The following is a 12,926-nucleotide window of genomic DNA, read 5'->3' on the forward strand; positions in this document are numbered from 1 at the left end:
CGTTCGATGATCGGTTAATTGACCCAATGTTTTTACAATTGGATTGGGCTTCGGAAATAACTCCCTGTTCTTCTGATTCGTGTAAAGATATATACAACATACATGCGAGATTCGATTCTTCTTTGCGTTGTAAACATCTACAGAGCGAGGTGGGCAATTATTTTTCCCGGTGGGCCAAATGCGAAGCAGGAAATACGTTGGCGGGACGAGACAAAAGTTAAGAATTTAGTTAGACTATGTTCTGCGGCGTGAATTACATTGTTAACACATGTTGCTAAGTGGATGCGGTACTATTAGGCTGCGTCCCCAGCTCTGTGTGATTTGGTAAATAGCCTTGCTGTTTTGCTTCGCTAGCAGGTCCACGGCTTAAGCCGAGTGTATGTATTCTCTGCATGATTTTCTCATAACGCATACTCAACCTAAAAACGGAGAACTGCTCCGTACTCACCATAAACTAAAAAGACCGGTTCGTGACTGACTTCAGTCGACAAATATTTAGTGCTCCAAATCCTGTTGAAATATCAGCCTTCAGACGCATTTTTCATTGGTGGACGTAACATCGTTTGTGAGTGAGCATGAGCATTTGAGCAATGAGTAGGGATGGTGTGAACGTGAGGTTCACGTTCGGGTTCTGTGTGTGAACCTCGGAAATTTAGAGGTTCGCGTTCGCAACAGAACCTTGGTAGGTTCTGCACTATGAACCTTTTTCATATATAACGATTTTCACTTCATTAAACATCGTTGGTTTAAATTTATTGCATTTCAACTGCAGGCCACTCCATGCATGGTGCTGGCAGCATAAAAAATCAACACTAAACGAGCATGCATGCACCTTGACAATCTCAAAAGTTTCACTTGCTTTGTTGCAAAATTTTTCTCGAAAGATCCAGCTTTCCGTTTGTAAATATTTAGTGACTCTCTGCTGCGAGCTTGACCCGCAATCACAAAACATCAAGGGCGAAATAAGCTATGTAGTCAGCGAACGATGCTTATTCAACCAATCAATGAGATTGATATCGTTTTCTGATGTAAAAAATCTAGCAGGCGCACGGGGTCAATCTTGACTTCATGTTTACTGTATCATTAAAACCAAATCGGTACAATTGAGGTGTTGGCTACTGCTGTATATCTTGCTAATGGGGTAATATCAGTAGCAAGCATAGATACCCGGTTCACACTCTGATCAATGTCAATGTAGCAATACTCGGATGCCGAATACATTTTCCGGTCTGTCATACGTAAAAGGGGATTCGAGTCTGATTTGAGTCAAGTCATGACTCGAGCCATCCCAACACTGCTACAAGGCTATATCCGCATCTTCCTTGCCCGGCGGCATATGCACGTCATGTAATCATGGTATGCATATGCGCAGATCGGGTGTATGTATATCATGATTCGGTGTATATGCTGCAAAACATCAAAGACAAAAATAAACTTTCCTTTCCTTATATTCCCTGGTAAGTCCTCGTCGAAATTGTTGGCAAAGCGGCGGAAGATATTGATTTATGGGATTATTATATCATTTGATTGCCCCGGTTGATATATTTAACGACGTTTAAAACGTCAATATCTACTTCAGCATTGTGACGTTATGTTGCCCGAGTCGTCACTAGGTATCGTGTGCATTAATATAGGCTCTCATTTCTTTGGAGGATAGGGTTGGAATTAGCAATATGACGTCACGTGACGTCATGAGGTTCACGTTCGTGTTCACACAGAACCTTTCAGAGGTTCACACCATCTCTAGCAATGAGCATGAGCAGAGCATGGATGACGAGAGCCGCTAATCATCGTGATTGCATTATTTTATGAAATTATGATCTGGAAAGGCAAGACATGACAGCTTAAAACACAGACCTTGCAACAATCAAGATTTGAACTTGAATATGAAAACAGTGACTTGAATTGTTACGACATCATTTGCTATATTGACTTTATTGTGTACCTGGATTACTCACACGACGTACCTACTTACGTAATCACGGTGCATTAATAAACTACACTTCAAAGTAAGCGCATTCCCGGATCAGTTTATGCAGTTTATTCTGAGTGGCCCGCAAAAAACCTACTTTTTAATGTTTCTGCGTAGACTAAAACCGTGGACTGTATAAACTAAACCGAAAATTCCTTTAATATGAAGCCTGTTCATTAATATGCCGCGATTACACAGACTACGTACCTAGCGTGATCCAGATTCAAAATAAAGTCTATGTAGTAAATTATGCCGTAACAATTAAAGTCCCCAAACGTTCTTCGTTGCCATTGTCACATTAGACTACGCACTACACGGCATGTCTGTGCTTCAAATTGTTACGGGATACGTTTCCAAATCCCTAATTCATAAAAGAAATCAATCAGTGCCCGTGATTACTATGTGTCATCAACATAGGCGCCGACTTACGAGGTTACGAGGTGGCGCAGCCACCTCGTGACCATATTTACGAGGTGGCGGCCACCTCGTACAAAATGCTCAAACGCCCAAGTGATTTGTGACCAGTAATTAGTAATAAGGCGAATCGATGCGTCCTCGTTAAAGACGTCTTCGATTTCGATACGCGCGTGTACCACGGGGTTTCGTGGGTCGAACTTCCCTATTTGAAAAGCGAAACCACGTCATTTTGAAATTATCATTCTAACTCTAATATTCAGTCGCAATTCAATAATTGTGTAATCAGTGTTCCGCGCGGCGGATTTGCGAGAAACGTGTTGTCAATTAGCGAGAAGAATCTCCCGCTGAGATGGTCGCGAAATTAGGTCATTCATTCCCGTGCGCGTGGCAATCATCGCTAGCTTGATTTATCGCGTCTCGATCAAGCCTGGTTCCGCAGGCTTCAACAATCGCATCTGCCATAGGCCCAGTTCACAATATATCATCGCTTAACTGCGCAATCGTATCTGCATTGGCGGCTTCGGCCTGGTCTGCACGATATCATCGCTGGCCTACACAATAGCATCTGCAATAGACCTTGAGTGAAAGATATCATTGCTGGCCTATGGCTTAACTATCGCGCCTCGCGCCTAGCATGCTTTTGCTCCTATCTCTCGCTGGTTTCGAGACAATGCGGTCAAGTTTACGCTGATTAGTGATTGTTTTATGCCATATTGATTAAAAAGCGACATCGCGAAACTGAATAACATCAAATCGCTGCAAACAGACTTTAACGTGCGAAATTGATTCCCGCTAATACTTGAACGTAACGACCAGAAGATGTGTATCTCGAGTTCTGAAATACGACAGAGGTTTGAAATAGGTGCAATCAAGTTCGGACATTTTGATTTGCGAAAACTGTAGCCGAGACTGCGTAATACCCGCGCGTATTTAATTGTTCGCGAGAGATAGTGACTCGCTAATTGACAGCACTCCCGGTCTCTTTGGCAAGCTTATCATACGCCTAAAATCGCCGATACGAAGAGATGATCGTTATTTACACATGTACTTGACCCTAATTGAATTGATGCTATATTGGTAAATTTGAAAAAAAATATCCAAATCCCCCTAATTTTTCGACTGGCCACGCGCCTAGAGTGTGCTGAGAAGCACCATCCTAGATCTCCTCTGCCGACCAGGTGCCCAAATATACGTTCTGCTTTTCTGAAATCCATATTATGTGCAGTGTGCATGTGCACCCATATTCGTTTACAAAACCATTCATGAGCTAAGCTAGCTTCGTGATAAGTAATCGGAGCGCGAAATTGGAGGGTGTGTTGGTGTGCGCCTGCAAATTGGAATTCATTTCTGCACAGATTCGTTTCTCTAACAAGGCTTTGCCAGTGACATTAATCGGGAAATGCAGCAATACAGCTTGATCACCGATATAATGAGGAAACAATTGTCGCGACGAAAGCTACGCAATATGGTGTCACACTCAAAACCGATTCGTGGCGATACTGATTAGATTACACGCTCTCTTATTTGCCATCATCCACATTTCTTGTTATCTACTTGATACATTCGTACTCCGAAATTGTCGCACAAAGTCAATTTTCAGTCTTCCTTTCATTATTAACGAGATGCATCACAAGATTAAGGGTGGCACAAATTCTGATTTTATTCGAGTCGTTTGAACAGGGAACCTTCTACATTCCGATAAACTTGATTGCTGGATGTAGTCGTATCGAGAACAACATTATCGAATATTAAACTATTAGGAATAAGATGGACAGTGGATTTCTATTGGTAAGATCGTGGCATGCGTCTGGAAGTGGAATTAATTCTAGCCCAAGGGTGGCCAACCCGCGGCTGTTGAACGAAATTTGGGTGGCCGTCAACACGTAATTCAATTAGTATGCGTTGGCGGCAGTCAACATGCAGATTGAATTTACGAATTGACCGATGTACTTCCGAAATGCTTCGCGGACTTAAATCGGGAAATGCACCAATGTTTTAATCAACAAACAATTGCCGCGATGCGAGTTGGTCAACGCGAAGCAAGAAACCGCAAGAGACAACTGATTGGCTGCGCGATATCGCGTTTGTAATCATCATTATTGTCTGCTTAAGTATTCAAGAGTTGTCGTGTGTTACTTGCAAGGCCAGTGCTAGTGTTATTTCGTTAGTCACACTGGGCATTGCGCGTGAATAACATTGATGCTACTGCAGATTCCGTCGGACGGACTGGTAGCGCAGGCCGCAGTTACACTTCAAATGATCGTACCGTTTTAAGAGATAATACCTCTAATGCATGGTTTGATATTAATGAGTGCAAGGCCGATATTAAAAAGTCACGCGAATGGTTCAACTCTGTCTCTGCACGTACACCAGCGGCATGCACTAAAGTGCGTTTTCGTGCGGCGATGACGTCATCGATATGGAACAATTATGACGTCACAAGACTTCGTCACCTCGTAAAAAAATAAAAGTCGGCGCCTATGGTCATCAACGGATGAAGGGGCATAAAACAAGAAAGCCGAAACCGAAATTCAAAGATGGTTTGGACCAGTGATTCCCAAGCGCGGCCCTCAGATAGCCTTCTTGCGGCCCCCAAAATATATTAAGAAATCGATTTATGACAAAAAATAAAATTTATATTTATAAAATACTCTTGCTTGGTTTGGCCTCAGTAGTTTTTAATTATAGAATTGCAGGAAAGTTGTCAGTATAGACTGCTGTTTCAATGAAACGTGCCCTAACTTTCCAGATGAACGAGCGGTAGCTATAGATATAAATAGAAATTGATAACTTTCAAAACCTGAGGAAAATCCTGAAAAATGGTCAATTTTCCCACTTCGTGCTCGCTTGACCAAAAAAGAAAAAGAGGCACAACTCCCGGAAAATACAGTTTTTCTTTCACATTAACAGGTGGTTGACTGAAATTAAGGTCAACTTTCCGGTCCAGCTCCCATAATAGCCGCCGTAGCGTTCCTACAGTGCTGACTTAATGTATATCGGTCGAATTTGGCCCTATATGTAACCAAAATCCTCAGAAAAAAGAAGACAAATCTCAAAAAAGATGACACTTGGGCGTCCTCCGAGGACACTTTGAAAAAAAAAATCAAAAAAGAGGACAAATCATCTTAAAAGAGGACGTATGGTAACCCTATGATAAATAGATGTGCAACACGTGACTCACGGTTGAATACGCCGAGATGCATACTGCTTAGCCGGCTAAAAGCAGCATAATTGATAGTCCTATAGTCAGGGCCGTAACTGCCTCACTACAAATCCCCCAATTGAGGGGGGCCGAGCTCAAAGGGGGTCCAAAATTATTTCGTGGATTAGCATAAATTATAGAGTATTTTTTGAAAATTTGTGCAACTTTTTCAAAAGTTTTTCGCGCTGTGCGCGATTTTAATTCGCCACATATCTTGATTATTGGGTATTCTTCCCCAAGAAAAAAGACGCAAGATTTATAGAAATGGGCATATAAGCGTTGGCCATGATCGCACCACAACGCACCAAGACATATAAAGGTTTGGGCCAGTGGTTCCCAACCTTTTTCGACTCACCGACCCCTTTTAAAGTTCCACAGCGATCATCGCCCCCCAAATATTGGGAACTGAAAAACAACACTTCATCAGCCTCCCGCCCGAAAAAAACGTTGGTCTTTGGCCCCATATGGTGATCAACCAAACCGCAGACCCCCCTCAGCAAGTGGGCTTTTTGTCGCTATACATATCAGCTATGTCCTATTTCAATGTACTGTTTGGTGAGTCACCGTATTTCGCCTAAACACACGAAGCGCGACAAATTTATATCATTCATGTTTGAATCGGTCAATATGGTCGGTGTGATATGTTGGAAAAGGTAGGACCCCTAAATAATAATTAAACATCTTCGGGCGGAATCGTTGTTATATTGACTTCTTCACATTATGCTATTTCGTGACCTCCTGTATCTGCTATGTCAGAAGATTTGGAAATCGTCGAAACGTTAATCGACAATTACCATGGAGTATAGGGTTGCATTTAAAACAAACATGTTTAAAACCAGGCCCTTGTATAAAACCTACTTTTTTAAGCCATGACGTCAAGAATATTCAATAGTGACGTCATATTGGATTGACATTGACAATTGAAAATATAGTGTAAATATAGCTCCTTTGACGAAATATCTGTGCTATTGCTGTTGAACTGACTATTTTGAAGGTTCCAGCCATCTCGTATCGATATTAGTCGGCTATATCGGGTGGTATTCGTCCGTAGGCTCATACAGCACGTATTTTGGAAAGTATTTACACAATTATGGCATAATTTTACAACTTAAAAAGAATTTTTTTCAAAAGGCCTTTGTTTAAAACACTGTTTAAAGCAGGGGTCGCCAACTCAAAACGGGTCGCGGGCCACTTTCCAAACTTCGTGGAGGCCGCGGGCCGCATGAATTCGATATCGATGTAAAATAGGCAACCACGTTCTAAAACTCTACGTCAGCGCAACGGTGAGCTATCTAACATAGGCGATGGGCACATTTGACCACTAAAGAAATAATATTTAATTTTTAATTTAATTGTGGGAACCCTAAGCCAGTGGTTCTCAACCTTTTTTAGGCACACACCCCTTTATGATACTGAAAAGTCGTCATATCACAAAATGCAACCAGAATGCTAGCAATCCCAACGGCTAGTTTGATGGCATGGAAGGTTATGGCTGTTAATAACATAATTCTATCAGATGAATTCCGGACTATAAAGATAGCAATAACTATGAAATAAAGGTAAATCGTGCGGAGCGCGAAAAAAAATTCATTTGAGCGCATCTCCGCCTTCCCTTCAGATGCTTTCGCGCCCCCACAAGTAACGCGCGCTCCCCAGTTTGGGAACCACTGCCCTAAGCCGTTTTCTATGCGTCTCGGTTTTGGAAGTGTTTGGGCCATTGCAAGTCAAGACGATATGCCCATTCACATCAGCTGATTCTCCCTCGATTGAATGCTGTGGCCATCACCACAGCCGTTTTAGCTATAATGACGAAGTATGATGTTGGGCACAAGAGAATAGCTTATTTTGAAACAACAACAACAACATGTTGAAACTGTAATTAATTTCAGCATTTCAAATTGGTTTTCTTGGCTTTCTTCCTAAATCTCAAATCAGGTCGCGGGCCGCGTGTTGGTGACCCCTGGTTTAAAGCATGTTTTAAACATAGTGTTTCAAACACCGTTTGTTTTAAATGCACCCCGTCCATGGAGCATTTCCAATAACGAAAAGATAGCACGGCCTGTAATAGCAGCATTGTCAGCTTCTATGTCACTCAATGAAAGTTGATCAAGAAATCAACACACCATTGATACTTCTCTTCAGGTTCAAATGTAGCCAGGGTAGCAGTTTGGTACATATCATTATCAATTTAAGAAGCATTCGGTAGACCCAGTTGTTGAATTCAGCTGATATTTTGTTCACCGAGAAATAGTTTCATGACCGCAGTGAAGAAATTACCACCATGGCTTAACGGTACATCACGAATGGGGTTCTATATATCCCTGATGCAAACCTACTCCAGTCTAGAGATGTTTTGTTAGGGTCCGTGGAAAAGATGAAATGCTGGAGATAGCTAAGTCAAACAGGGTGACTTTTAAATGTTTGCCAAACAATCTGGATTTGGAGTGGTCAGTCTCTGCAAATTGTAGTAAACAGTCGTTTGAAATAGAAAATCCAGAATTTTTTCCTAATCTTTCCCAATGAAGGAATTGAAAACTCGCCACGAAATCCAGCTTTCTCCTGTGATATAACCATTAAATAACTTCAAAGTGAGATGCTTGATAGAAATGACTAGGCTGGACGTGATATGTTCATTAGAAACTCGCACCAAAAGCTGCTGTCGGAAGCGTTACGTGTTCATATTACATTCGCCACCACCTATCTTTGTGAAAATGAATTTTCGGCAATCGGCACTTGTTCATATCAAATGGAAGACACGTATTTTCAAGACAATAAATACAGCTGGAAAATTCTCTTCGAAATAATAAAGTAGAGCCAATTTCTACATATAGTGTGGCGCTATTTTCAAAAAAAGTCATTTTGTCGCTGTTTATCACTATAGTCAACAATAAAAAAATTGCACAAGACGGATGGCGGTTGCACTATAATTGAAGTAATGTTGAACTATAACTTGAGGAGGTCCGCGGGGTCTGTGACGGTCCAAAAGGGGCCCGCCAAGACAAAAAGGTTGAGAGCCACTGTACACTGAAGGTTAAACATATGAAGCTTATATATATAATATGTCCAATAGAATATGTACTGTTGGATGATGATTGTGCACAATGTGCAGCCATTGCTCGCTCAGAGCCACCACTGCTAACAGATGGTGTAGTCAGCAGGTGGCTTTTTGGGTCGGAATCTCTCCGAGATAGTGTAATGGTTATGCGTCCGGCTTCTCGATCGGTAGGTCGTGGGTTCGATCCCCGGCCGGGTCATACCAAAGACTCGAAAAATGGTATCCGCAGCTATCCTGCTAGGCGCTCAGCAATCACGGATAGCATGGAGGAGAAAAAAAATCGGGGGCGCAGACTAGATGACCTCATGGGGCCGTATCGCAACTCCGTCGCCAAAGCATCTCGATGGTGCAGGCGAGAAAGAATATCATATCTCTCTCTCTCTCTCATTTCAAACTCGAAACTCCGTTCCTTTGAAATGCCGATTCAATTCTGATATATCCGATAAAATAAAAAGTAATGTTTTGACTAGGAAAATGAATCCAGTTCTGTACGGTTCTTAACCTTTATTGACTTGGAAGCCCTACGTCACAGATGGACAACCATTTCTCTGAAAATGACAGCCAAGAAACACGTTGGCGAGCAAAGTAAAATATTTGTACTCTATTCTGCGGTTTATTAATTTCTAATAATTTATAAATTGAAAGCAATAAATTACGTGGTTACACAAACTTCTGGGTGGATGTGTTACTATTAGTCAATTAAGAATTTAGTGTTAAATTACAAAAATAATATTTATCCCACGCAATTATTCAAAACAATGGTAAACAAGAAATATTGTTAACTCTTTTCAATCACACTAACCCCTAGACACGTACTTCTATCAAGACACCAAAATGTATGGGATGATACAACTTGGTCACTATTCCAAGCGGCAGTCGGGAAGCGAGTGGCGCGGTGTGCTAAGCGACATCGTCACGACACCAATGGTTGTTGGTAGGGATGGGGTAAACCTCTGAAAGGTTCAAGTTCGTGTGAACGCGAACCTTTTTGAAAGGTTCTGTGTGAACGCGAACGTGAACCTCGTGACGTCACGTGACGTCATATAGCTAATTCCAACCCTATCTTTCAATGAAGTGATAGCCTATATTAATGTACACGATACCTAGCGACGACTCGGGTCACATAATGCCACAATGCTGAAGTACATTTTGGCGTTTTAAACGTCGCTAAATGTATCAACTGAGGCAATCAAATGATATAATACTCCCATAAAATCAATATCATCCTTCGCTTTGCCAATAATTTCGAAGAGGAGTTGCCAGGGAATATAAGCTTACGCCTTAACGGTCTTGACCAGACCGGACAATGTATTCGGTGTATGAGTATTGCTACAATGATATTGGGCAGAGTGTAAAACATGTTTTTATACTTGGTACCGATATTAGGCTACCCCAAAAGTTATACAGCTGTAGCTAACACCTCAATCGCATGGATTTGGTTTTAATGATACAGTAAACAGATGATGTGAAGATAGACCCCGTACGCTAGCTAGATTTGTACATAAAAAAACGATATCATTCTTATTGATTGGTTGAATAAGCATCATTCGCTCTCTACATGTTATGTATGTCGCTCGTGATGTTGTTTGATTGCGGGTTGGCTCAGATCAGAGAGTCACTAAATATTCACAAACAGAAAGTTGAATATTTAGAGCAAAATTTTTGTAATAAAGCAAGTAAAATCTTTGAGATTGTCAAGGTGCATGCTCGTTTTGAGTTGTTTTTTTTTATGCTGCCGGCGTCATTCATAGAGTGGCCCGCAGTTGAAATGCAATAAATTCGATCCAAAGATGTCAATATGAAGTGAAAATTTTAATATATGAAAAAGGTTCACAGTGCAGAACCTACTAAGGTTCTGTTGTGAACGCGAACCTCTAAATTCCCGAGGCTCACACACGGAACGCGAACGTGAACCTCGCGTTCACACCATCCCTAGTTGTTGGTCCGAGTCTCGGCTCAACCAAGTTTCCATGCGTCGGGCGTCGGAGGTTTCTCTGGGCCAATGTGTGTGCTGTGAATAAAACAAAGAATTCCCGTGCGGTGTGGTTGTTACTTTGTAAAATCGCCCTGTGGTTTTGCTAATTTCGCTGGCAGGTTTTCCGAATTCGTCTTATCGCAGCCTCAGTCGAATCCCGATTTAAATAGACCCATGTTATATCGACTTTTGAATAGGGATTATACGCCAGGGATCGGCTACCCGTGGCACGCGTGCCAAAAGCGGCACGCAAGATGATTTTTAATGGCACGCTAAATCAGTGGTTCCCAACGTGGGCGATATCGTCCCCCAGGGGCCGAAAATAACGAAGGGGGCGTTAGGGGGCCGAAAACGGATGAAGGGGGCGATAGGGGCGAAAACAACGAAGGGGGCGATAGGGGCGATGGCGCGTTAAAACGGCTATTTTGGAGTCGGGACCGTAACTGCTGCACCCCAAACCCCCAATTCGGGGTGGGGGGCCGAACTCGAAGGGGCCCAATATTATTTCGTGAATTAACATAAACTATGGAGTAATTTTTTAGAAATTCATGCAACTTTTTCAAAAAATTTTCGCGCTGGGCGCGATTTAATAATTTCGCATATCTTGATTTTGGGGTACCCGTCACCAAACAAAAATACGCATGATTTATGGAAATGGGAGACTTCGCCGTCGGCCATTACTGTGCCACGACGCACCAAGACATATGAAGTTAGCGGCCATGTAACATGCGACTCCGAGAAGTGTGCCAGAACGATCAGCAGCGAGAAGACCTTGGCCGAAAAGGAATGCCCTTGTACTGACCGAAAACTTTGATATATTTACATATATGTTTAATTGTCCATAGGCAACTCAATGGCTGGCGTCGAATGTTCCTGTCCTGGCGACCTTAACCCTACAGGACAAATGCCATCCCGAAAAGAAAAAATTATTTGCCAGTAAAGAAATACCAATTTGACATCATGTGCGTCTTTTAGTAATTAGCATCCTGTAACGAAGTCAATATAACAACGATTCCGCCCGAAGATGTTTAATAATTATTCAGGGTTCCTACCTTTTCCAACACACACCACACTCAGCTCTACCGGAAAATCTGATTACGTGAGCAGAAAAAGGAAAACTTTATAGCAATATATATGCAATTCCCGATCATATTGACCGATTCGAACATGAATTACAGAAATTTGTCGCGCTTCACGCGTTTAAGCGAAATAGGGTGATTACCACCAAACAGTACATGAAATAGGGTGTAGCCGATATGTAGCGACAAAAAGCCCACTGACTGAGAAGGGTCTGGTTTATTACCCTATGGGGCCACAGACCAACGTTTTGGGGGGCCTGACGAAGTGCTGTTTTTTGGTTCCCAATATTTGGGGGGCGATGATCGGTGTGGAGCTTCAAAAGGGGGCGATGAGTCGAAAAAGGTTGGGAACCACTGCGCTAAATGATTTGATGTACATTATTCTAACTATAGGGTTGCATTTAAACAAAAATCTATTTAAAACAAACAAGTTTAAAACAAAGCCCTCGTTTAAAACATGTTTCTATTGTGTTTTTTAGTGTTTTTAGCAATGACGTCACGGATATGTGTTTGTGACGTCACAGTGGATTTACATTGACGATTTAAAATATAGGATAAATATGACTCTTTCGACGAAAAGGGCGCCGACCACTATCATAAACAGACCAAAAATATATTTAAACAGGACTACACCGTTATGCAGCATTTTTACGGTCGGGGGTAATCATCATCAGAACACCCATTCCGTACCAATGATCTCTATCTACACGCTAAAACTGTTGAACCGACGATGATTTCGACGGTTCCGGCCACCCCACATCGTATGCGTCGACTATTTTGGGTGCAAATCGTCCGAGGCTCATACTACATGGTTTTTCGGACTTATTTACACAATTACGGCATAATTTGGCAACGTTTAAAAAAAATTTTTGAAAAGAGGCATTTGTTTCAGACACTGTTTAAAACATGTTTAAACAAAGTGTTTTAAAACGCTGTTTGAAATGCAACCCCTATTATAACCATATTTCCTGCAAAAAGTGAAACAAAAGTTTTCAAAATGAAGAAAGCTCGAAGGGGAATCCAAATTATTTCGTAAATCAACATGAAGTATAGGGTCTTTTGGGACAGAATTTATTTTTCTTCAAAATTTTCTCCGCACTTCCCGCGTATAGTCCGTATTTGGCCCGCGGACCGTAAAATGCCCACTTCGGCCCGACGCTAATCTACAAGTCTTCGGGGAACCCCTAATTTTCAGTGAGTCACAAAACAAAAGTCTAATCCATGTG

Source organism: Botryllus schlosseri, chromosome 8 (genome assembly GCF_051294905.1).
Source record: "Botryllus schlosseri isolate E-star chromosome 8, Bs_hap1, whole genome shotgun sequence".
NCBI lineage: Eukaryota > Metazoa > Chordata > Ascidiacea > Stolidobranchia > Styelidae > Botryllus > Botryllus schlosseri.